At 46.3% G+C, this 25,985-nt stretch overlaps 1 protein-coding gene across 1 annotated transcript in view; it reads right to left on the bottom strand.

The window, feature by feature from the left end:
- Nucleotides 1-25,985, bottom strand: part of LOC134966004 (circularly permutated Ras protein 1-like) — a 231,235-nt gene that overhangs the window by 154,633 nt on the left and 50,617 nt on the right. The window contains exon 2 of the mRNA XM_063942453.1: nucleotides 22,402-22,510. The gene's annotated coding sequence lies outside the window, so the exon portion shown is untranslated. The remainder of the gene's footprint in view (nucleotides 1-22,401; nucleotides 22,511-25,985) is intronic.

Here is a 25,985-nt window from a genome sequence, read left to right as displayed (position 1 = left end):
CGTGCTAACGGGCTGGGCCATAGAGGCTCCTGGAAGCTCGAGGGAGCCCTCCGTAACCTCAAGCCATACTTCCACATCTTTGACACTGAAAGCCAGGAAATGGAGACCGTGCTGTTTACGCCTGAACTCCGTGTCGTACCGAAGCCAGGCGAGAGGCCTGTTAGAGATGAACAGACCATGAATCATGTGCAGGTAGCGCACGATGTTCATGGCCTCTTCCGGGCGAGTCTCCACGTAACAGGCTGCGAATGTGTAGAACCCCTTAAGCCAGTTAACATAGGACCTATATGCGTCCTCACCTATCCCACTCTTTTTCTTGGCCGCCACCAAAGCCTTGCGGGACTTGGATGTTAATGCGAAGACATCCACGTAAGATCCGCTATTGATACGATCCCGTATCCGTGGATCTGCAACAGGAGAGGGAACAGAAAGTGCCAGCGAAGAGTCTGGCAAGTGGTTAAGTGCAGGCGCCTGTGCAGCGGACCCAGTGGAAACAAGCGGCTGCTGACCTGCCGCAGAAGGGGGAGCGGCGCATAACGACGTCAGCTGAGCGACCAGTGGGGTGAGTGCAGACCGCAAGTCACCGAACTGGCCCGCCGAGCCACTTGAAGATGACCGAGCCGTCAACAGGGGAGTAAGAATTCCTATAACCGAGACCAGCAGTGCAGAAACAGCCGCCGTGTCCCCGTCCACAGGAGCGGCCACTGTCGCAGGAGCAATAGGGAGGACCACGCTCCTGGTCGCAGGTGCGCCGGCGGCCAAAGGCCCCGCAGCACCAGCCGGATGCGCAGTACCTGAAGCTGTGCGTCTCGTCCTGCGCCCAGCGCCCACCCGGGACCGGCCAACAACCGCGAGGGGGCTGCCGACCGGACGGGGGGCACCTAATGCAGGGCGAGCATAAATCAATGCGGTCTCCCCCAGGCTGGGCGCAGCAGCACCGCGCCTCTCGGCACGCCGTGCCCGGGGGCCGCGTGGCGAGAAGAGCGCACGTGCCGCTGCCGGATGCACCTCGCGATCCTGTAGGGGACTATCAGCGGGAATGGGTTGAACAGTATTGGGGGGAGACGTGCCCCTGGAGGCTGACAAAATATTCCCCCCAGTGGACCCGCCTTGCCCCCCACCTGCGGCCAGTGTCCGGGTGGTGCTGCGTGTGCCTCTGCGCCTGGAGGCTGTCGCAGCACCCCCAGGGGTAGTGTCCCCCTGTGTCCGCCCTGCGCGGCTGAGGGGGCTGGGGCGGGAGAAGCGCCGTGTGTAGCCGCGATCCGCCGGAGCCCACGTGAGCGCGTCGCGGGACCTCCGGCGGTAGTAGCTCCCAGGCCGCCAGGGGAAGCACCCGCGGCAGCAGGCAGCAGGGCAGGGCTGAGGGACTGGCGGTGGCCCAGCGTGGAAGATACCGCTGATGCCGCACCAGACCCTGGGACTAGGTAGCGAGCAGGGGGGTGCGCCCGTCTGCGTGGGCGAGCGGCCATCAGGAGAAGAATGAAAAAAGGGGATAGTGAGGGAATAAAAGAAAGAAGGGAGAATAAAGAGGCTAAAGAATAGATAGGAATTAGTGAAAGAATAAAGCAAAGTGGAGAAAAAGGATTTTGGAGATAAGAAATTAAGTCAAAGAGCTACTCACAGGAGCATAGGTCCTTCTGCTGAAAAATCCTGAGAGAAAGAGGCAGAAAGCATATCCTGTCTCACACAAAATGTCTGCTAGCTCCTCCCTACACTCCCACTATTCTAATTAAGACCAACCCCCCAAGCCTATTAACTGTTAAGTAACCTAAACATTGTGTAAAGCCCATGCAATCCTAACAGCCTAGAATTTTACGCTCGCACGCGCTCTTCATTACGGTGTGTGGTATAATGTGTAATAGGCATTACGGTGTATGGCATATTGCGTAATGGGCATTATGGTGTGTTGCGTAATGTGTAATGGGCATTACGGTGTGTTGCATAATGTGTAATGTGTAATGGGCATTAGTCATTGCCGCAGCTGCCGGCTCATTCTCCGCTGCTGCCTCCCGTTGAGTACCCACCAGCAAAAACGTAAATCTGGGACTGATGTGAATGGCCAAATATTCTCTCTAAAGCGCTGCGGAATATGTGTGCGCTATATAAATAACTGGTAATAAATATCATCAAAAGTGCAATAAACAGCTATCACACACTCAGCTTATAAAACAGAGGAGAAAGTCAGCATCACAGCACCATATTCTGAGAATTTAAAAGAGTCTGAAGTTGTGTATAGCTATAGTGTCAGGCATACTCAATATCTCTACAGAGAACAATTTGCTCTATCCTCATAGTGACAAAGTTGGATAGACCAGAACAAGGAGATGAATTTATGTCAGTGACATATGCTACAGCGACATGCAGACCTCTGACCTCTGCCTTGCCACAGACTGAAGTCCAGTGAAATTTGCTATCAGTGCTTTGGGAAAGCAACTTAATCAACGTATCCTGTAGCCTGGCTTCAGTACTCTGGAGTAAATAGATACTTTGGGCCTGATTTAGAGACGGACGCAGTTAGCATAGTCTTTGTACACAGCTGCTTTGCTGAAATATGCAATGCAGTGAGGTGCATTGCATGCAATGCATGCAAAGAACCCAAAACATCGGAGATGTACGTAAACATCGGGGAAGTTACGTGAAGTGAAACTATTGTCAGGCCCACCTATAGAATTCATAATTGATTTATTGGAATTGGTATGAAACCATAACCACTCAATGCATAATGATGAATATTGTAAGCAATCAGTGAGGACAGCAATGGGATCAAACCTTGCACCCACTTACCCTAATACTTTCATGCAGGAATATGACAAGACTTACATTATGCCTAAGTTTGGGATAACTAGCCTCAATTATAAGAGATATGTACACAATATTTTCCTGATCTTTATTAATATGGTGGAATCTCTAGGACAGATGTTGAATATATAAACAATTTTGAGAATACAGTTTACATGTATGCAGACAGGTGCCAGTATTTACTAAAAATCCGAGTTTGGCCGATTTGTGTTTTTTTTTTTCTAAGTCCCAATCCGGGAATTCACTAAGCAGAAAACTCGGCAGTGTCTGGTCTATTCGTAATGGTTTGATTGGCAAAGTTCTGAAATATGAATTAATAGACCATCGGTCAAACGCGGCTGTTATTTCATACAATACGGGCATTCACTATTCATTCATATTTGGGTGTTAGTCTCTGAGTGCTCAAGTGCGGGTCTATTTTTTTCGATTCGTTAAAAAAAGCAGCAAAAAAATAGACCTGCTTTTTCCAGTCGAGTTTGGATAACCATGCACAGATCAGTGAGATCTGTGCATGGTTATCTATGGGAAAGGGTCTGTTTAGTGTAAAAACAGAAAAAAAAATTTGCGTGGGGTCCGCCCTCCTAAGCACAACCAGCCTCGGGCTCTTTGAGCCGGTCCTGGTTGAAAAAATATGGGGGGAAAAATGACAGGGGTTCCCCCATATTTCATCAACCAGCACCGGGCTCTGCGCCTGGTCCTGGTTCCAAAAATACGGGGGACAAAAAACGTAGGGGTCCCCCGTATTTTTGAAACCAGCACCGGGCTCCACTAGTCAGAGAGATAATGCTACAGCCGGGGGACACTTTTATATAGGTCCCTGCGGCCCTGGCATTAAATCACTAACTAGTCACCCCTGGCCGGGGTACCCTGGAGGAGTGGAGACCCCTTAAATCAAGGGGTCCCCCCCTCCAGCCACCCAAGGGCCAGGGGTGAAGCCCGAGGCTGTCCCCCCCATCCATGGGCTGCGGATGGGGGGCTGATAGCCAAGTGTAAAATAAAATATTGTTTTTTGCACAAGAACTACAAGTCCCTGCAAGCCTCCCCCGCAAGCTGGTGCTTGGAGAACCACAAGTACCAGCATGCGGGGGTTAAACGGGCCCGCTGGTACCTATAGTTCTTCTGCAAAAAAAATACCCAAATAAAAACAGGACACACACACCTTGAAAGTACAACTTTATTACATACATTCCGACACACACATACTTACCTATGTTCAGATGCCGACTCAGCCCACGTCTCGACGTCAATTCCAGGGTACCTGAAAATAAAATTATACTCACCTAAATCCAGTGTGTCGTGTCCTTTTTTAATAATCCACGTACTTGGCAAAACAAAAAAACGGAAACCCGACCACGCACTGAAAGGGGTCCCATGTTTACACATGGGACCCCTTTCCCCGACTGCCAGGACCCCCCCTGACTCCTGTCAAAGAGGGTCCCTTCAGCCAATCAGGGAGCGCCACGTCGTGGCACTCTCCTGATTGGCTGTGTGCTCCTGTAGTGTCTGTGAGGCAGCACACGGCAGAGATACAATGTAGCGCCTATGTGCTCCATTGTAGCCAATGGTGGGAACTTTGCGGTCAGCGGTGAGGTTACTTTCGGTCAACCGCTGACCGCAAAGTTCCCACCATTGTAGTTCTTGTGCAAAAAACAATATTCTTTTATTTTACACTTGGCTATCAGCCCCTATCCGCAGCCCATGGATGGGGGGGACAGCCTCGGGCTTCACCCCTGGCCCTTGGGTGGCTGGAGGGGGGGGCACCCCGGCCAGGGGTGACTAGTTAGTGATTTAATGCCAGGGCCGCAGGGACCTATATAAAAGTGTCCCCCGGCTGTGGCATTATCTCTTTGACTAGTGGAGCCCGGTGCTGGTTCAAAAAATACGGGGGACCCCTACGCTTTTTGTCCCCCGTATGTTTTGCACCAGGACCAGGCGCAGAGCCCGGTGCTGGTTGATCAAATATGGGGGTACCCCTGTCAATTTTTCCCCCATATTTTTTCAACCAGGACCGGCTCAAAGAGCCCGAGGCTGGTTATGCTTAGGAGGGGGGGATCCCACGCAATTTTTTTCAGATTTTTAAACACTTTAAAAACCTTTTTAAGGTACACAATGAAGCCCTGCACGGATCTCACAGATCTGTCCGGGATTCCTTGTGTTTTGTCAGGCAGTGTTTTACTCATCACTCCCATAAAACACTGCCTGATATTACGAATCACATCGACATCGGAAAATACGAATTGTGAAAAGTCGGCAGCTTAGTGAATGACCGTATCAGGATTCAAAAAGTTGCAGTAAAATGCCCCCGATACCATTCGAGTTCAAACACCCTTCAAAACGGCCAAAACACGAATCTTTGTAAATATACCCCAGGGTGTCAATTTATTTTTTTGGATATCACGGTGTTCCAAGATGGATCTGGGTTAGGTACCCCAAGGAGACAGACAGAAACACTGTCCTATATGCAACTATCAATCATCCTCCTAAACTTACAGACAGTTTACCCACCTGCCAATTTCTAAGGATAATTTGGAACAACTCAGAGCCCAACAATGCTGAATTACAAATAGTGGAGTTGAAGGAACGTTATAAACAAAGGAGCTACTCAAGTAGGACCATTGAGCGGTGCTTATCCAGAGCAAGCCAAAGATTGGCTGACAATACAAAGAAGGAAGAAAAGAAACAGATGATCTTTGTAAGTAAATATGGTCATCTATCCACTGAGATGAAAAGATCCATCAAGAGAAACTGGAATGTGGTCATATCAGACCCAGGGGTAAATTTACTAAGATGGGAGTTCTATTTAAGATGGGATGTTGCCCATAGCAACCAATCAGCTTCTACTTCTCATTTATCTAGCACCTTCTAGAAGATAATACCTGGAATCTGATCGGTTGCTATGGGCAACATCCCATCTTAAATAGAACCCCCATCTTAGTAAATTTACCCCCCGGACTTAAAGGTTCCCCACGGAAACCACCTCTGATGGCGTTTTGGCGGGGACTGAACTTAAAGCAACTGCTAATGCCCCCGAGTTAACTACACAAGAATATTAGCATCTAGATAAATGCAAGCAAACCAGGTTGCTTTAAATGCAATAATTGTGCAACTTGTAAAGGCCCAGTATTTCCACATCCACATAGCAACAGGGCTATGAAAACTTGTTATAAACTACATTGTCTAATGGACCATGTGATCTCTACCTTCTTACATGCCCGTGTGGGTTGGTGTATGTCGGAAATTAAAATCCAGGTGTTCAGAGAAAGCATGGCAGACCATCGTAGTTCCATCAGACAAGCACTCTGTTCAGGTACATCCAACAAAACCTTTGCTTGTGTTATAAGGTTGGTGTTATACTATTTGTATTTTTGTACACCTATTACTCCTGAAAGTCTACATTCCCAATGACAAATTTGGGCTTAAATGTAATAGGGTGCGTGATGACAGCGGTGCAGGGAATTGTATGAGAATGTCAGTAATTATAAAGCAGAAATCATTTACAAGGTAAAACCAAACCTGTTTTGCCTTGCAAATGATTGCCACTTTAACAATAAAGGCATTCTCGCACAAACACCCGCACCTCTGGCATCTCGCACCCTATTACATTTACTCCTTGATGTTAATTATTCTGGAATAATTATTGATGCCCATTGGTGTCTTATTTTAGTCTGCTATGCCTTACATGGGTTGATATGACTTTAGTAGTGCTATATATATAGAGAGAGAGAGCAGTGCTGAAAGTAGGGTGGTACGGTGTACCATTAAGAAATATGGTGGTGGTACACAGTACCATCAGCCCACCGCTGGGGCATAATTTATATGGGGCATTTTTTGAAAAATGGTGTCAGTGGCAAAACTGTGTGTGGCATAATATGTAATAAGCATTACGGTGTGTGGTATAATATGTAAGGCATTATGGTGTGTGGCTTAATGTGTAATGGGCATTACGGTGTGTGACATAATGTGTAATGGGTCTTACGGTGTGTGGTATAATGTGTAGTGGGCATTATGGGGTGTGGCATAATGCGTAATGAGCATTACGGTATGTGGCATAATGTGTAATAAGCATTACGGTGTGTGGCATAATGTCTAATGGGCATTACAGTGTTTGGCATAATGTGTAAGGGGCGTTACAGTATGGCATAATGTGGCCATGCCCCTAATGTCATGTAGCCACTCCCCTAGTTTTGTGTGACCTCACCTCCTCATGACATGTGACCACGCCCATTTTACTATCAGTACCACTAAGAAAAAAATTCTACTTGCACCACTGATAGAGAGAATCCACTGTTTTGTTATACCTACTATGGGTTACTATGTAAATTATGAGTTTAATAGTGAAGTATATACAAGTGGTCTGTTTTCTTGTAGCTAATAAAGCTGGATGTTAAGTCCCGCTGTCGACAGATGTGATGTCATCACGCTTGCGTTGGGTCTACCTATTTGGGTGAAAAGAACCTTAACAATTGTGGCATGTATTTGCTGTAATGACAGTTGGTGAGGGGGGAATCAATGCTTTTGAATGATGTATAGTATTTATCAGCGCTGTGTCTCCAATTATTTTTTGGTGCTTTTCTGGTGTCCAGCTATACTTTTAGGAATGGAACACATCAAATTTTTGTGGCGGGTGCTTGTCCAGCGGATTATGGGAATTCAATTAATTTCACTCCCATTTATGGAGTTTTAGGCAAGTTGGTTTTATGCTGTTCTTTCTTTGGATATGGTGCTATTATCACTTCGATGCGCTGCTCACAAAGGTCTATATTGACCAAAACGTGTGTATATATATATATATATATATGTGTATATATACACACAGTGTACATATATAAAGTATTTAAACTTCTGATACAAGGTATTGTAAGTGTATGATTCAGGGGCGTCAAAACATTTTTAGGTTGGGGGGCAAGATATAATCTCATTTCGGCGCCCCTAAATTGCTGAATCGCTAAATGTCACCCCCCCTCCAAGAGTGCCTTTGGGAGACTGCCATACAAAATTAAGTATAGGTAAATGTTTCACACTGACATACAATACAGCAGGGGTATTCCACATGTGGCCCTCCAGCTGTTGTGGAACTACAGATCCCAGCATGCCCTGCCATCATTTTGCTATTAGGACATTAGGCCAGGTCCACACAAAATACATTGAAAATGCCAGATCCACACTAACAGGTAAATGTATTATAGCGGCATGCATCGTGCCGCTATAATACTTCCTGCTTCGCCTCATTACAGAGGCGAAGCAGGAAGAGACATCAACAAGATGTATGAACATCTTGTCTGACGAAGTGGGGGAGTGAAAGCTCACGCCTCCGGCGATGTCCCCCTGAGCTCACAACTAATCAGCTCAGAGCTGACGCGCTGTATCTCCTTCACAGATGACTCCTCTGCGCATGCACGGGATCTCGCTACTTGCACGGGATCCCCAGCGCACTCCGGAGTCGGCACTAGAGATGTGCACTTGAAATTTTTCGGGTTTTGTGTTTTGGTTTTGAGTTCGGTTCCGCGGCCGTGTTTTGGGTTCGACCGCGTTTTGGCAAAACCTCATCGAATTTTTTTTGTCGGATTCGGGTGTGTTTTGGATTCGGGTGTTTTTTTCAAAAAACACTAAAAAACAGCTTAAATCATAGAATTTGGGGGTCATTTTGATCCCAAAGTATTATTAACCTCAAAAACCATAATTTCCACTCATTTTCAGTCTATTCTGAACACCTCACACCTCACAATATTATTTTTAGTCCTAAAATTTGCACCGAGGTCGCTGGATGACTAAGCTAAGCGACCCTAGTGGCCGACACAAACACCTGGCCCATCTAGGAGTGGCACTGCAGTGTCACGCAGGATGGCCCTTCCAAAAAACACTCCCCAAACAGCACATGACGCAAAGAAGAAAAAAAGAGGCGCAATGAGGTAGCTGTGTGAGTAAGATAAGCGACCCTAGTGGCCGACACAAACACCTGGCCCATCTAGGAGTGGCACTGCAGTGTCACGCAGGATGGCCCTTCCAAAAAACACTCCCCAAACAGCACATGACGCAAAGAAGAAAAAAAGAGGCGCAATGAGGTAGCTGTGTGAGTAAGCTAAGTGACCCTAGTGGCCGACACAAACACCTGGCCCATCTAGGAGTGGCACTGCAGTGTCACGCAGGATGGCCCTTCCAAAAAACACTCCCCAAACAGCACATGACGCAAAGAAGAAAAAAAGAGGCGCAATGAGGTAGCTGTGTGAGTAAGATAAGCGACCATAGTGGCCGACACAAACACCTGGCCCATCTAGGAGTGGCACTGCAGTGTCACGCAGGATGGCCCTTCCAAAAAACACTCCCCAAACAGCACATGACGCAAAGAAGAAAAAAAGAGGCACAATGAGGTAGCTGTGTGAGTAAGCTAAGCGACCCTAGTGGCCGACACAAACACCTGGCCCATCTAGGAGTGGCACTGCAGTGTCACGCAGGATGGCCCTTCCAAAAAACACTCCCCAAACAGCACATGACGCAAAGAAGAAAAAAAGAGGCGCAATGAGGTAGCTGTGTGAGTAAGATAAGCGACCCTAGTGGCCGACACAAACACCTGGCCCATCTAGGAGTGGCACTGCAGTGTCACGCAGGATGGCCCTTCCAAAAAACACTCCCCAAACCGCACATGACGCAAAGAAGAAAAAAAGAGGCGCAATGAGGTAGCTGTGTGAGTAAGCTAAGCGACCCTAGTGGCCGACACAAACACCTGGCCCATCTAGGAGTGGCACTGCAGTGTCACGCAGGATGGCCCTTCCAAAAAATACTCCCCAAACAGCACATGACGCAAAGAAGAAAAAAAGAGGCGCAATGAGGTAGCTGTGTGAGTAAGATAAGCGACCCTAGTGGCCGACACAAACACCTGGCCCATCTAGGAGTGGCACTGCAGTGTCACGCAGGATGGCCCTTCCAAAAAACACTCCCCAAACAGCACATGACGCAAAGAAGAAAAAAAGAGGCGCAATGAGGTAGCTGTGTGAGTAAGATAAGCGACCCTAGTGGCCGACACAAACACCTGGCCCATCTAGGAGTGGCACTGCAGTGTCACGCAGGATGGCCCTTCCAAAAAACACTCCCCAAACAGCACATGACGCAAAGAAGAAAAAAAGAGGCGCAATGAGGTAGCTGTGTGAGTAAGCTAAGCGACCCTAGTGGCCGACACAAACACCTGGCCCATCTAGGAGTGGCACTGCAGTGTCACGCAGGATGGCCCTTCCAAAAAACACTCCCCAAACAGCACATGACGCAAAGAAAAATGAAAGAAAAAAGAGGTGCAAGATGGAATTGTCCTTGGGCCCTCCCACCCACCCTTATGTTGTATAAACAGGACATGCACACTTTAACCAACCCATCATTTCAGTGACAGGGTCTGCCACACGACTGTGACTGAAATGACGGGTTGGTTTGGACCCCCACCGAAAAAGAAGCAATTAATCTCTCCTTGCACAAACTGGCTCTACAGAGGCAAGATGTCCACCTCATCATCATCCTCCGATATATCACCATGTACATCCCGCTCCTCACAGATTATCAATTCGTCCCCACTGGAATCCACCATCTCAGCTCCCTGTGTACTTTGTGGAGGCAATTGCTGCTGGTCAATGTCTCCACGGAGGAATTGATTATAATTCATTTTAATGAACATCATCTTCTCCACATTTTCTGGAAGTAACCTCGTACGCCGATTGCTGACAAGGTGAGCGGCGGCACTAAACACTCTTTCGGAGTACACACTTGTGGGAGGGCAACTTAGGTAGAATAAAGCCAGTTTGTGCAAGGGCCTCCAAATTGCGTCTTTTTCCTGCCAGTATAAGTACGGACTGTCTGACGTGCCTACTTGGATGCGGTCACTCATATAATCCTCCACCATTCTTTCAATGGGGAGAGAATCATATGCAGTGACAGTAGACGACATGTCCGTAATCGTTGTCAGGTCCTTCAGTCCGGACCAGATGTCAGCATCAGCAGTCGCTCCAGACTGCCCTGCATCACCGCCAGCGGGTGGGCTCGGAATTCTGAGCCTTTTCCTCGCACCCCCAGTTGCGGGAGAATGTGAAGGAGGAGATGTTGACAGGTCGCGTTCCGCTTGACTTGACAATTTTGTCACCAGCAGGTCTTTGAACCCCAGCAGACTTGTGTCTGCCGGAAAGAGAGATCCAAGGTAGGTTTTAAATCTAGGATCGAGCACGGTGGCCAAAATGTAGTGCTTTGATTTCAACAGATTGACCACCCGTGAATCCTTGTTAAGCGAATTAAGGGCTCCATCCCCAAGTCCCACATGCCTAGCGGAATCGCTCCCTTTTAGCTCCTCCTTCAATGCCTCCAGCTTCTTCTGCAAAAGCCTGATGAGGGGAATGACCTGACTCAGGCTGGCAGTGTCTGAACTGACTTCACGTGTGGCAAGTTCAAAAGGTTGCAGAACCTTGCACAACGTTGAAATCATTCTCCACTGCGCTTGAGACAGGTACATTCCACCTCCTATATCGTGCTCAATTGTATAGGCTTGAATGGCCTTTTGCTGCTCCTCCAACCTCTGAAGCATATATAGGGTTGAATTCCACCTCGTTACCACTTCTTGCTTCAGATGATGGCAGGGCAGGTTCAGGCGTTTTTGGTGGTGCTCCAGTCTTCTGTACGTGGTGCCTGTACGCCGAAAGTGTCCCGCAATTCTTCTGGCCACCGACAGCATCTCTTGCACGCCCCTGTCGTTTTTTTAAAAATTCTGCACCACCAAATTCAAGGTATGTGCAAAACATGGGACGTGCTGGAATTTGCCCATATTTAATGCACACACAATATTGCTGGCGTTGTCCGATGCCACAAATCCACAGGAGAGTCCAATTGGGGTAAGCCATTCCGCGATGATCTTCCTCAGTTGCCGTAAGAGGTTTTCAGCTGTGTGCGTATTCTGGAAACCGGTGATACAAAGCGTAGCCTGCCTAGGAAAGAGTTGGCGTTTGCGAGATGCCGCTACTGGTGCCGCTGCTGCTGTTCTTGCGGCGGGAGTCCATACATCTACCCAGTGGGCTGTCACAGTCATATAGTCCTGACCCTGCCCTGCTCCACTTGTCCACATGTCCGTGGTTAAGTGGACATTGGGTGCAACTGCATTTTTTAGGACACTGGTGAGTCTTTTCTGACGTCCGTGTACATTCTCGGTATCGCCTGCCTAGAGAAGTGGAACCTAGATGGTATTTGGTAACGGGGGCACACTACCTCAAGAAATTGTCTAGTTCCCTGTGAACTAACGGCGGATACCGGACGCACGTCTTACACCAACATAGTTGTCAAGGCCTCAGTTATCCGCTTTGCAACAGGATGACTGCTGTGATATTTCATCTTCCTCGCAAAGGACTGTTGGACAGTCAATTGCTTGGTGGAAGTAGTAAAAGTGGGCTTACGACTTCCCCTCTGGGATGACCATCGACTCCCAGCAGCAACAACAGCAGCGCCAGCAGCAGTAGGCGTTACACGCAAGGATGCATCGGAGGAATCCCAGGCAGGAGAGGACTCGTCAGAATTGCCAGTGACATGGCCTGCAGGACTATTGGCATTCCTGAGGAAGGAGGAAATTGACACTGAGGGAGTTGGTGGGGTGGTTTGCGTGAGCTTGGTTACAAGAGGAAGGGATTTACTGGTCAGTGGACTGCTTCCGCTGTCGCCCAAAGTTTTTGAACTTGTCACTGACTTATTATGAATGCGCTGCAGGTGACGTATAAGGGAGGATGTTCCGAGGTGGTTAACGTCCTTACCCCTACTTATTACAGCTTGACAAAGGCAACACACGGCTTGACAAATGTTGTCCGCATTTCTGGTGAAATACTTCCACACCGAAGAGCTGATTTTTTTTGGTATTTTCACCAGGCATGTCAACGGCCCTATTCCTCCCACGGACAACAGGTGTCTCCCCGGGTGCCTGACTTAAACAAACCACCTCACCATCAGAATCCTCCTTGTCAATTTCCTCCCCAGCGCCAGCAACACCCATATCCTCCTCATCCTGGTGTACTTCAACACTGACATCTTCAATCTGACTATCAGGAACTGGACTGCGGGTGCTCCTTCCAGCACTTGCAGGGGGCGTGCAAATGGTGGAAGGCGCATGCTCTTCACGTCCAGTGTTGGGAAGGTCAGGCATCGCAACCGACACAATTGGACTCTCCTTGTGGATTTGGAATTTCGAAGAACGCACAGTTCTTTGCGGTGCTTTTGCCAGCTTGAGTCTTTTCATTTTTCTAGCGAGAGGCTGAGTGCTTCCATCCTCATGTGAAGCTGAACCACTAGCCATGAACATAGGCCAGGGCCTCAGCCGTTCCTTGCCACTCCGTGTGGTAAATGGCATATTGGCAAGTTTACGCTTCTCCTCCGACAATTTTATTTTAGATTTTGGAGTCCTTTTTTTACTGATATTTGGTGTTTTGGATTTTACATGCTCTGTACTATGACATTGGGCATCGGCCTTGGCAGACGACGTTGCTGGCATTTCATCGTCTCGGCCATGACTAGTGGCAGCAGCTTCAGCACGAGGTGGAAGTGGATCTTGATCTTTCCCTAATTTTGGAACCTCAACATTTTTGTTCTCCATATTTTAATAGGCACAACTAAAAGGCACCTCAGGTAAACAATGGAGATGGATGGATACTAGTATACTTATGGATGGACCAGCGACTGCCGACACAGAGGTAGCTACAGCCGTGGACTACCGTACTGTGTCTGCTGCTAATATAGACTGGATGATAATGAGATAAAATTAATATATATATATATATTATCACTAGTACTGCAGCCGGACAGGTATATATATTTATTATGTAATGACTGATGACGGACCTGCTGGACATCTACCCAGTGGGCTGTCACAGTCATATAGTCCTGACCCTGCCCTGCTCCACTTGTCCACATGTCCGTGGTTAAGTGGACATTGGGTGCAACTGCATTTTTTAGGACACTGGTGAGTCTTTTCTGACGTCCGTGTACATTCTCGGTATCGCCTGCCTAGAGAAGTGGAACCTAGATGGTATTTGGTAACGGGGGCACACTACCTCAAGAAATTGTCTAGTTCCCTGTGAACTAACGGCGGATACCGGACGCACGTCTAACACCAACATAGTTGTCAAGGCCTCAGTTATCCGCTTTGCAACAGGATGACTGCTGTGATATTTCATCTTCCTCGCAAAGGACTGTTGGACAGTCAATTGCTTGGTGGAAGTAGTAAAAGTGGGCTTACGACTTCCCCTCTGGGATGACCATCGACTCCCAGCAGCAACAACAGCAGCGCCAGCAGCAGTAGGCGTTACACGCAAGGATGCATCGGAGGAATCCCAGGCAGGAGAGGACTCGTCAGAATTGCCAGTGACATGGCCTGCAGGACTATTGGCATTCCTGAGGAAGGAGGAAATTGACACTGAGGGAGTTGGTGGGGTGGTTTGCGTGAGCTTGGTTACAAGAGGAAGGGATTTACTGGTCAGTGGACTGCTTCCGCTGTCGCCCAAAGTTTTTGAACTTGTCACTGACTTATTATGAATGCGCTGCAGGTGACGTATAAGGGAGGATGTTCCGAGGTGGTTAACGTCCTTACCCCTACTTATTACAGCTTGACAAAGGCAACACACGGCTTGACAAATGTTGTCCGCATTTCTGGTGAAATACTTCCACACCGAAGAGCTGATTTTTTTTGGTATTTTCACCAGGCATGTCAACGGCCCTATTCCTCCCATGGACAACAGGTGTCTCCCCGGGTGCCTGACTTAAACAAACCACCTCACCATCAGAATCCTCCTTGTCAATTTCCTCCCCAGCGCCAGCAACACCCATATCCTCCTCATCCTGGTGTACTTCAACACTGACATCTTCAATCTGACTATCAGGAACTGGACTGCGGGTGCTCCTTCCAGCACTTGCAGGGGGCGTGCAAATGGTGGAAGGCGCATGCTCTTCACGTCCAGTGTTGGGAAGGTCAGGCATCGCAACCGACACAATTGGACTCTCCTTGTGGATTTGGAATTTCGAAGAACGCACAGTTCTTTGCGGTGCTTTTGCCAGCTTGAGTCTTTTCATTTTTCTAGCGAGAGGCTGAGTGCTTCCATCCTCATGTGAAGCTGAACCACTAGCCATGAACATAGGCCAGGGCCTCAGCCGTTCCTTGCCACTCCGTGTGGTAAATGGCATATTGGCAAGTTTACGCTTCACCTCCGACAATTTTATTTTAGATTTTGGAGTCCTTTTTTTACTGATATTTGGTGTTTTGGATTTTACATGCTCTGTACTATGACATTGGGCATCGGCCTTGGCAGACGACGTTGCTGGCATTTCATCGTCTCGGCCATGACTAGTGGCAGCAGCTTCAGCACGAGGTGGAAGTGGATCTTGATCTTTCCCTAATTTTGGAACCTCAACATTTTTGTTCTCCATATTTTAATAGGCACAACTAAAAGGCACCTCAGGTAAACAATGGAGATGGATGGATACTAGTATACTTATGGATGGACCAGCGACTGCCGACACAGAGGTAGCTACAGCCGTGGACTACCGTACTGTGTCTGCTGCTAATATAGACTGGATGATAATGAGATGAAATTAATATATATATATACACACACAGAGCCGGCCTTAGGCATAGGCAAACTAGGCAATTGCCTAGGGCATCTGGTATGCCTAGGGGCACAAGCAGCTTCTGCTGATTAAAATTATATGTGGCATGCCTATATTCTGTGTGTAGCATTTCGTACGCAGATACAGCCACAGTTGCACACAGTATATAGGCATGCCACATATCATTTTAATCAGCAGAAGCTGCTTGTGCATACTAGCCACATAGCAATGCAAATAAGATGCATTTTCATAAAAAATAGGCACCCAAAGTTAGCAGAGCTGCCAGTTGACTCATGCCAGGAACTATATGTGTCATTATGTGTATAAGGGCATTAATAATGTGTAACATATGTGTAAGAGGCACTATGCATGTCATTAAGTGTATAAGGGCACTAATAATGTGCGGCATATGTGTAAGGGAAATTATGTGCATAAGGGCATTAATAAGGGTTGGCATAATGTGCAAGGCGCATTATGTTTATAAGGACATTAATAATGTGTGTCATATGTGTAAGGGGCATTACTGTGTGGTATAATGTGTATAAATGCATTACCAATGTGTGGCATTATGTGTATAAGATGCTCTACTGTATGGCGTAACATATAGAAAGGGCACTACAGTGTGGTCTAATGTGAATAAAGAGCAATATGGTGTGGTGTAATGTGAATAAGGAGCAATATGGTGTGGGGTAATGAGAATAAAGAGCAATATGGTGTGGTGTAATGTGAATAAGGAGAAATTCAGTATGATGTTATGTGAATGAGGGGCACTACTGTGAGGAGTAACGTATATAAGGTAAAGTGGTACTACTGTGTGATGTAATGTGAATAAGGGACACTATCACATGATAAATTGTGAATAAAGTTGAACTATTGTGAGGCATAATTTGAATTGGGGGTACTATTGTGTGGTCATGCCCCTTGCAAGCAAAAACACATACCTTTTTGGGTTGTGCGCCGAATGTGCACACTGTTCTTATTTAAATTACAGGGGGTAGGAAAACAAAAAAAAGGACTGCTATGGGTGGGGGGTGATGGTGCTGGGAAAGGGGTGCAGGGTCAGAGGCGGAACTAGCGGTGGTGCTAGGGGGCACCAGCCAAAATCTTGCCTAGGGCATCAAATTGGTTAGGGCCGGCTCTGTATATATATATATAATATTACTAGTACTGCAGCCGGACAGGTATATATATTTATTATGTAATGACTGATGACGGACCTGCTGGACACTGTCAGCTCAGCAGCACCGCAGACTGCTACAGTAAGCTACTATAGTAGTATGTATCAAGAAGAAAGAGAAAAAAAAAAACCACGGGTAGGTGGTATACAATTATGGATGGACCAGCGACTGCCGACACAGAGGTAGCTACAGCCGTGGACTACCGTACTGTGTCTGCTGCTAATATAGACTGGATGATAATGAGATGAAATTAATATATATATATATATATATATATATATAATATCACTAGTACTGCAGCCGGACAGGTATATATATTTATTATGTAATGACTGATGACGGACCTGCTGGACACTGTCAGCTCAGCAGCACCGCAGACTGCTACAGTAAGCTACTATAGTAGTATGTATCAAGAAGAAAGAGAAAAAAAAAAACCACGGGTAGGTGGTATACAATTATGGATGGACCAGCGACTGCCGACACAGAGGTAGCTACAGCCGTGGACTACCGTACTGTGTCTGCTGCTAATATAGACTGGATGATAATGAGATGAAATTAATATATATATATATATATATATAATATCACTAGTACTGCAGCCGGACAGGTATATATATTTATTATGTAATGACTGATGACGGACCTGCTGGACACTGTCAGCTCAGCAGCACCGCAGACTGCTACAGTAAGCTACTATAGTAGTATGTATCAAGAAGAAAGAGAAAAAAAAAACCACGGGTAGGTGGTATACAATTATGGATGGACCAGCGACTGCCGACACAGAGGTAGCTACAGCCGTGGACTACCGTACTGTGTCTGCTGCTAATATAGACTGGATGATAATGAGATGAAATTAATATATATATATATATATATATATATATATAATATCACTAGTACTGCAGCCGGACAGGTATATATATTTATTATGTAATGACTGATGACGGACCTGCTGGACACTGTCAGCTCAGCAGCACCGCAGACTGCTACAGTAAGCTACTATAGTAGTATGTATCAAGAAGAAAGAGAAAAAAAAACCACGGGTAGGTGGTATACAATTATGGATGGACCAGCGACTGCCGACACAGAGGAAGCTACAGCCGTGGACTACCGTACTGTGTCTGCTGCTAATATAGACTGGATGATAATGAGATGACATTAATATATATATATATATATATATATATATAATATCACTAGTACTGCAGCCGGACAGGTATATATATTTATTATGTAATGACTGATGACGGACCTGCTGGACACTGTCAGCTCAGCAGCACCGCAGACTGCTACAGTAAGCTACTATAGTAGTATGTATCAAGAAGAAAGAGAAAAAAAAAACCACGGGTAGGTGGTATACAATTATGGATGGACCAGCGACTGCCGACACAGAGGTAGCTACAGCCGTGGACTACCGTACTGTGTCTGCTGCTAATATAGACTGGATGATATGAGATGAAATTAATATATATATATATATATATAATATCACTAGTACTGCAGCCGGACAGGTATATATATTTATTATGTAATGACTGATGACGGACCTGCTGGACACTGTCAGCTCAGCAGCACCGCAGACTGCTACAGTAAGCTACTATAGTAGTATGTATCAAGAAGAAAGAGAAAAAAAAAACACGGGTAGGTGGTATACAATTATGGATGGACCAGCGACTGCCGACACAGAGGTAGCTACAGCCATGGACTACCGTACTGTGTCTGCTGCTAATATAGACTGGATGATAATGAGATGAAATTAATATATATATATATATATATATATATATAATATCACTAGTACTGCAGCCGGACAGGTATATATATTTATTATGTAATGACTGATGACGGACCTGCTGGACACTGTCAGCTCAGCAGCACCGCCGACTGCTACAGTAAGCTACTATAGTAGTATGTATCAAGAAGAAAGAGAAAAAAAAAAAACCACGGGTAGGTGGTATACAATTATGGATGGACCAGCGACTGCCGACACAGAGGTAGCTACAGCCGTGGACTACCGTACTGTGTCTGCTGCTAATATAGACTGGATGATAATGAGATGAAATTAATATATATATATATATAATATCACTAGTACTGCAGCCGGACAGGTATATATATTTATTATGTAATGACTGATGACGGACCTGCTGGACACTGTCAGCTCAGCAGCACCGCAGACTGCTACAGTAAGCTACTATAGTAGTATGTATCAAGAAGAAAGAGAAAAAAAAAACACGGGTAGGTGGTATACAATTATGGATGGACCAGCGACTGCCGACACAGAGGTAGCTACAGCCGTGGACTACCGTACTGTGTCTGCTGCTAATATAGACTGGATGATAATGAGATGAAATTAATATATATATATATATATATATATATATAATATCACTAGTACTGCAGCCGGACAGGTATATATATTTATTATGTAATGACTGATGACGGACCTGCTGGACACTGTCAGCTCAGCAGCACCGCAGACTGCTACAGTAAGCTACTATAGTAGTATGTATCAAGAAGAAAGAGAAAAAAAAAACCACGGGTAGGTGGTATACAATTATGGATGGACCAGCGACTGCCGACACAGAGGTAGCTACAGCCGTGGACTACCGTACTGTGTCTGCTGCTAATATAGACTGGATGATATGAGATGAAATTAATATATATATATATATATATATATAATATCACTAGTACTGCAGCCGGACAGGTATATATATTTATTATGTAATGACTGATGACGGACCTGCTGGACACTGTCAGCTCAGCAGCACCGCAGACTGCTACAGTAAGCTACTATAGTAGTATGTATCAAGAAGAAAGAGAAAAAAAAAACCACGGGTAGGTGGTATACAATTATGGATGGACCAGCGACTGCCGACACAGAGGTAGCTACAGCCGTGGACTACCGTACTGTGTCTGCTGCTAATATAGACTGGATGATAATGAGATGAAATTAATATATATATATATATATATATATATATAATATCACTAGTACTGCAGCCGGACAGGTATATATATTTATTATGTAATGACTGATGACGGACCTGCTGGACACTGTCAGCTCAGCAGCACCGCAGACTGCTACAGTAAGCTGCTATAGTAGTATGTATCAAGAAGAAAGAGAGAGAAAAAACCACGGGTAGGTGGTATACAATTATGGATGGACCAGCGACTGCCGACACAGAGGTAGCTACAGCCGTGGACTACCGTACTGTGTCTGCTGCTAATATAGACTGGATGATAATGAGATGAAATTAATATATATATATATATATATATATAATATCACTAGTACTGCAGCCGGACAGGTATATATATTTATTATGTAATGACTGATGACGGACCTGCTGGACACTGTCAGCTCAGCAGCACCGCAGACTGCTACAGTAAGCTACTATAGTAGTATGTATCAAGAAGAAAGAAAAAAAAAACACGGGTAGGTGCGGTATACATATACAATTATATATATATTATATACAATTTTATATATATATATATATATATATATATATATATATATTAAACTGGTGGTGATTAATTAAACTGGTGGTCAGGTCACTGGTCACACTATCAGCAACTTGCAAGTAGTACTCCTAAGCAGACAATCACAATATATACTGGTGGTCAGTGTGGTCACAATGGCAGTGTGGCACTCTGGCAGCAGAGTGCCAGCAAAAGTGTGCACTGTACGTTAAAATATGTACTCCTGCTCTCAGACTCTAACTGCTCCCCACTGTCTCCCCCACAAGTCAGATATACAGTCACACTATCACTTCAGCAAGTAGTAGTACTCCTCCTAATGCTCCCCAAAATTACTAAAGTAAATAATACTGTGTCTCTCTCTACTCTAGTCTCACTCTCTATAAACGGAGAGGACGCCAGCCACGTCCTCTCCCTATCAATCTCAATGCACGTGTGAAAATGGCGGCGACGCGCGGCTCCTTATATAGAATCCGAGTCTCGCGATAGAATCCGAGCCTCGCGAGAATCCGACAGCGGGATGATGACGTTCGGGCGCGCTCGGGTTAACCGAGCAAGGAGGGAAGATCCGAGTCGCTCGGACCCGTGTAAAAAAAACTGAAGTTCGGGCGGGTTCGGTTTCCGAGGAACCGAACCCGCTCATCTCTAGTCGGCACCCGCCACAGTCAGAGACAGCTCTGTCCCTGCTGTGGTCTATGGGCATCACCACATGCAGCTGTCAAAATCGACAGCTGCAGGTGTCGGAACGGTCAGCATCGCACAGCCCGCGCATATCGGCCTGCTATCTTTCAGACGGCAGTGCCGATATGGACATGGTCGTATAGCGCATAATGTGCACTATACCGCTTCTTCCCAATATAGCAAGGTAAAACATTTACCCTTAAATTCCCACACCCAGAAAAGCCGAATACAATACATACTATTTTTTTGGCTGCCTCATGTACAAATTTAGCCACGCTCATCATCACAACATGGATGGCATGACTAGTATGCCTGCATCTATGGCGTGCACGCCATTGACTTCAATTGTGCAATCGCTAGCTGAATATCTGGTTGTTTGATGTCACTCTAGTTTCCAACCATGTGCCCCATGTAGCAGGAAGTAGATCAAGCACTAGCAGTGACCAGTGCAGTGCTGGCGCCGAGGTGACTGACAGTAGCAGCCACGGCTGGTTAGACCTACGCAAACTGCTGGGTGCGCTGTAACTGCAGAATGTCCATCACTTAGAAGAGAGAAGTTGCTTAACGCAGCTAATTTCCTGAAATGAATACTGCCACTGCGATCTGGCACGGGGCTAGTTGCGCAAATACTTGAATTAGCTACCGGTCACCTAAGATGGGGGCTAACTCTCTCAAACTACCACATGAGGTACGGTCAGCTATGGCTTGAGTCACCACCTGTTTCTGCTGGTATGAGGACTGGTGGGGAAAACGAGCGGCACTGAACAACTACTGTAAGTTGCCGCACCTTTTTTTTTCTTTCTTACAGGTGCCATCACGGCATATACATAAACATATATTTTACACTACACTTTTTTGAAAGAACCTTAGCAATCATTACCCTACAGATGTAGCCACGCTTATCGTTGCCGTGATGTGTGGCGCGACTAGTGTGCCCACGTCTATGGCGCACGTGTGCGTACGCACGCACATGCCATAGACTTCAATCGTGTTATTGCCGACTGCACTTAGTCACAGTTCAGCGCGTACGCATTGCGGCAATGATGAGTGTGTGTGTGTACATCTGTATATCCTTATCACCCCCTTAAAGAATAGTAGTGGAACCACCATATAATAGAATGATTTATTTATTATTAATGAGCGGGAGGAGGAGCTTGGGTGCAACACAGCATTATAGGTGAGGCTGGCTGCCGGGACAACAGGGAGTAGGAGGGGCACAATGATGATGCGTTGCCGGCTACACATTCCGAATCCCTACACTGCCACTGACTCAATGAGCAGAGGATGCAATGTGTGGTCTTTCACCTGACCGCACATCGCTCCTCCCGTCCCGTACATGACCGGCGTCTCTCTGTGAGTGGGTGGCGGGAGGAGGAGCCTGGGAGCGATGCACTGTGAGCCTGGCGCCGGGACCACCAGGGAGTAGGTGGAGGGTCACAACAATGCTGTGGCTACTATTCATATACACTGCACGGAGCGGAGGATGCAATGTGCGGTCTTTCATCTGACCGCACATCGCTCCTCCCGTTCAGACCGGCGCCTCTCTATGTTTGGGGGGGCGAGCTGCCCCCTTGCCCTGCCCTACAGCTTTGATATTTCCCATTGATGACTGTGTAAATAACTTTATGTAATAATAGTGTGGTAATGAACCTACCTCTGCGAGAGTCCCCGACAGACAGTCCTCTTAGGCAGCAGGTTTTATCCTTTACATCACAAGTGACAAAGTTATCGGTCAGCTTTGGATACAGTTGCTGGACATCTGCCTGCAAAATAAGTACAGTATGTTTTCTGTTTACAAGATCAGTAAAACCTGTGTAGTAGTGACATATATTGTGTATATACAGTACATGAATGTAGGTTACTTATTGTGATAATAGCACTATATAAACTGGACAAACTGGAAGTGGGGTGTTTTCCAAGGTAGCATCAAGGAAAATATTGGCCCTCATTCCGAGTTGATCGGTCGCAAGGCGATTTTAGCAGAGTTACACACGCTAAGCCGCCGCCTACTGGGAGTGAATCTTAGCTTCATAAAATTGCGACCGATGTATTCGCAATAATGCGATTACTAACTACTTAGCAGTTTCAGAGTAGCTCCAGACTTACTCTGCCTGTGCGATCATTTCAGTGCTTGTCGTTCCTGGTTGACGTCACAAACACACCCAGCGTTCGCCCAGGCACTCCCACCGTTTCCCCGGCCACTCCTGCGTTTTTTCCGGAAACGGTAGCGTTTTCAGCCACACGCCCCTGAAACGCCGTGTTTCCGCCCAGTAACACCCATTTCCTGTCAATCACATTACGTTCGCCGGAGCGAAGAAAAAGCCGTGAGTAAAAATACTTTCTTCATAGTAAAGTTACTTGGCGCAGTCGCAGTGCGAACATTGCGCATGCGTACTAAGCGGATTTTCACTGCGATGCGATGAAAAATACCGAGCGAACAACTCGGAATGAGGGCCATTGTATACAGTAGTTTAACAACTTGGGTGGAGACACTTACTAAACTGTAACCTATCAGGCGCCAAAACCAGCAGCAGAATATTCACCTTAGGAACAAGTTACATTAAAATAAATGTTTATTTACTTGTGTTACAAAACGTTACATATTGTAAATTCTATTTATTATATATAGAATGTTGTTTGTGAGCAGGCTTGGACTGGACCACAGGGGAACAGGGGAAACCACCGGTGGGGCCTCACTGCCTGGGGGCCACCTCCTGCTCTAAGGATCAGGTTCCAGACTGTGCACTTGAATTGTACATTATACACATGTTACCTTTTACTGACCTATGGTGTATTTTATTTTTAAACAGTGCATTGCTGCTATTAATCTGGTACATTATCATGCATGCAGCAGCTGAATTTACTGTATATATTTATGAAGGTGTCCAGAAGTTGCACTCTCTAATGGTTAGTCAAAGTAATGAGGTGGCAGGCCACACCCCCTCTGCAGACTGGCCATACCGCTTAACACGGGCCCCTACCACTGTATTCCCCCGGTGGGCTCTACATGGCCCAGTCCGACACTGTTTGTGAGTGTGTATCTTTGGGGAGAAATCGGTTCAGCGGAATGGAAGCAATATGCCAATGGCATCACATCCATCCAAATCATAAGTTTCGCCTTACACCCCCATAGAGGTAACCTAGCCTCTCTGTGTCAGCGTCAAAAAGTTGAATTTTTCAGAGCTTGGTAAATGCATTCTCCCAGTCCCCATAGAAAACTTTGGGCAACGGCTGAGGCAGTAAATATCTCTTCTCTCCACCATATGCATCAGTATGAAATGATAGTTGGTGACGCCCCACTGCCACCAGTGATACATAATCCCCCATACCATTGTGACACCTGCTACCTGGGAACCACTTAATAAAAAGTACATCATATGGGTGTGGTTCGTTAGGTCTACAGTAACTAGGTCGACAGTCACTAGGTCGGCACATGAAATAGGGCGACGCGGTCATTAGGTCAACATAGATAATGTCAACATGGAAAAATGTCGACACAAGTTTTTTTTTTTAAATTTGGGTTGTCGTTATCTTCGGAAAGTGATTGGGAACCCCAATTAGTGCACCGTGTCCACTCGCATAGCTCACCGTGCTTCGGTCAAGGTGCCTCACTGTGCTACCCCTGCGCTCGGCACAGGTTACTATTCCCAGTCGTAGTCCACGTGGATCGTAAAGATCGTAAAGTATGAAAAAGTTTTCAAAATTATTTATTTATTTTTAAAACTCATGTCGACCTTTGCCATGTCGACCTAATGCGCCCATTAATGTCACCCATTAGTGGTCGCCCTAATGAGTGTCGACCTAAAGACTGGATACCCATTATACATGGTACATCACAGCAGGAGCAGACAGCAGCATGCTATAGGGGCCAAAGGATTGCAAGAATAAGTGGAGGGAGCGATGGCAAAGGCAGGCTGAGCATCTGGACAGGTATGAGATTACAGTAGCTGGTGGCAGTGAACAGAGGGGGAGATGTATCAAGCCTTGGAGAGAGATAAAGTGGAGAAGTTGCCCAAAGTAACCTATCAGCCTCCTTCATTTACAGTATCTACTGTAGCCCAGTTTTTGAAATTACGGAAGTTGATTGGTTGCTTTGGGAAACTATTCCAATTTATCTATCTCCAAGGCTTGACACATCTCCCCTAGATGAGCTAAGAGAAAAATACTGTATACAGTAGTATATAAAGAAACACAGGAGTAACTCAACATTGCTCTGGTGCAGAGACAGCTGATCCGGAAATCAGCTCTCCCAGCAATCTCTACCAATGAAAGTTACCACTGCCAAGACTGACTCGGCAGTGTAAGTGTGGATGCATGATTTGGGTTCGCGCATGCGTACAGAGATGACCGATGGGATGTGGGGGGACCTGAAGGGAGGAGGGATCTGAATGGGAAGGCACTGGGCTTTGAGAACGGATAACAGCTCAAGATCCTGTAATCAAATTCCAAAAATTATGTGTTTTTGGATCTTGGTGAATTGAGAAATGAGGAGGTCCCCATACTAGCCAGGAGCCTTTATTCCCATCAGCAATTAAGGCTCTTGGCAGGGGTGCATCTGAGCACAACAGAGACCTGGCCTCGCCTACACCTCTCTGGGCTTCCCTTTACCTTGGGGTATTCCTGGAGTATCAACATTTTTGGCCTGATTGTGAGTCAAATGTAATTATCAGCAGACTGCACATGTGCTGCACCATGCATACTCACCTTGACGGAGGACACGAGAGCAGCTGGTTCACTCCATGGGTGGCTGGATCTCACCATTCATGAAATAGTCGTTTCTGTACGCGACTTTCCGTGCGCGACTGTATGCATGTAGCCGTATGGATACGGTAGTAAATCTGGTGCAGCAGATGGTCACGCTCGCAGGCGCGTTGTGTCTGACATTTGCTGTGCAGTTTAATGGCAGCAATTGCTCTCTGCTGTCAGCCATGTGTTGCAATAGCAGAATAATGTTGCAAATATGTGTGTACACACCAGCGGATGCCTTACAACTACGACACAGCACCGTTTTTTAACCAATGGAGTGGTTTTATTGAAGATAACCTTTATTGAAGGTACAACCGTACTCACTGTTATATACACACTGGTAGATGGAGCAGACAGACGGGTATCATACAGCTCACCAGCCAGTAAATATATGGTTATAGGTACCAAATACTGATTCAGGATGCTGGAACAGCATCTACAGATGGGTCCACGGTTATCTTGGCTAGTTTGCTGCGCCTAGGCACAACATGG

This window comes from Pseudophryne corroboree, chromosome 10 (assembly GCF_028390025.1).
Source record: "Pseudophryne corroboree isolate aPseCor3 chromosome 10, aPseCor3.hap2, whole genome shotgun sequence".
Classification (NCBI taxonomy): Eukaryota; Metazoa; Chordata; class Amphibia; order Anura; family Myobatrachidae; genus Pseudophryne; species Pseudophryne corroboree.
Note: the sequence above shows the minus strand (reverse complement) of the source record. Positions and strands in the feature narration are given on the sequence as shown.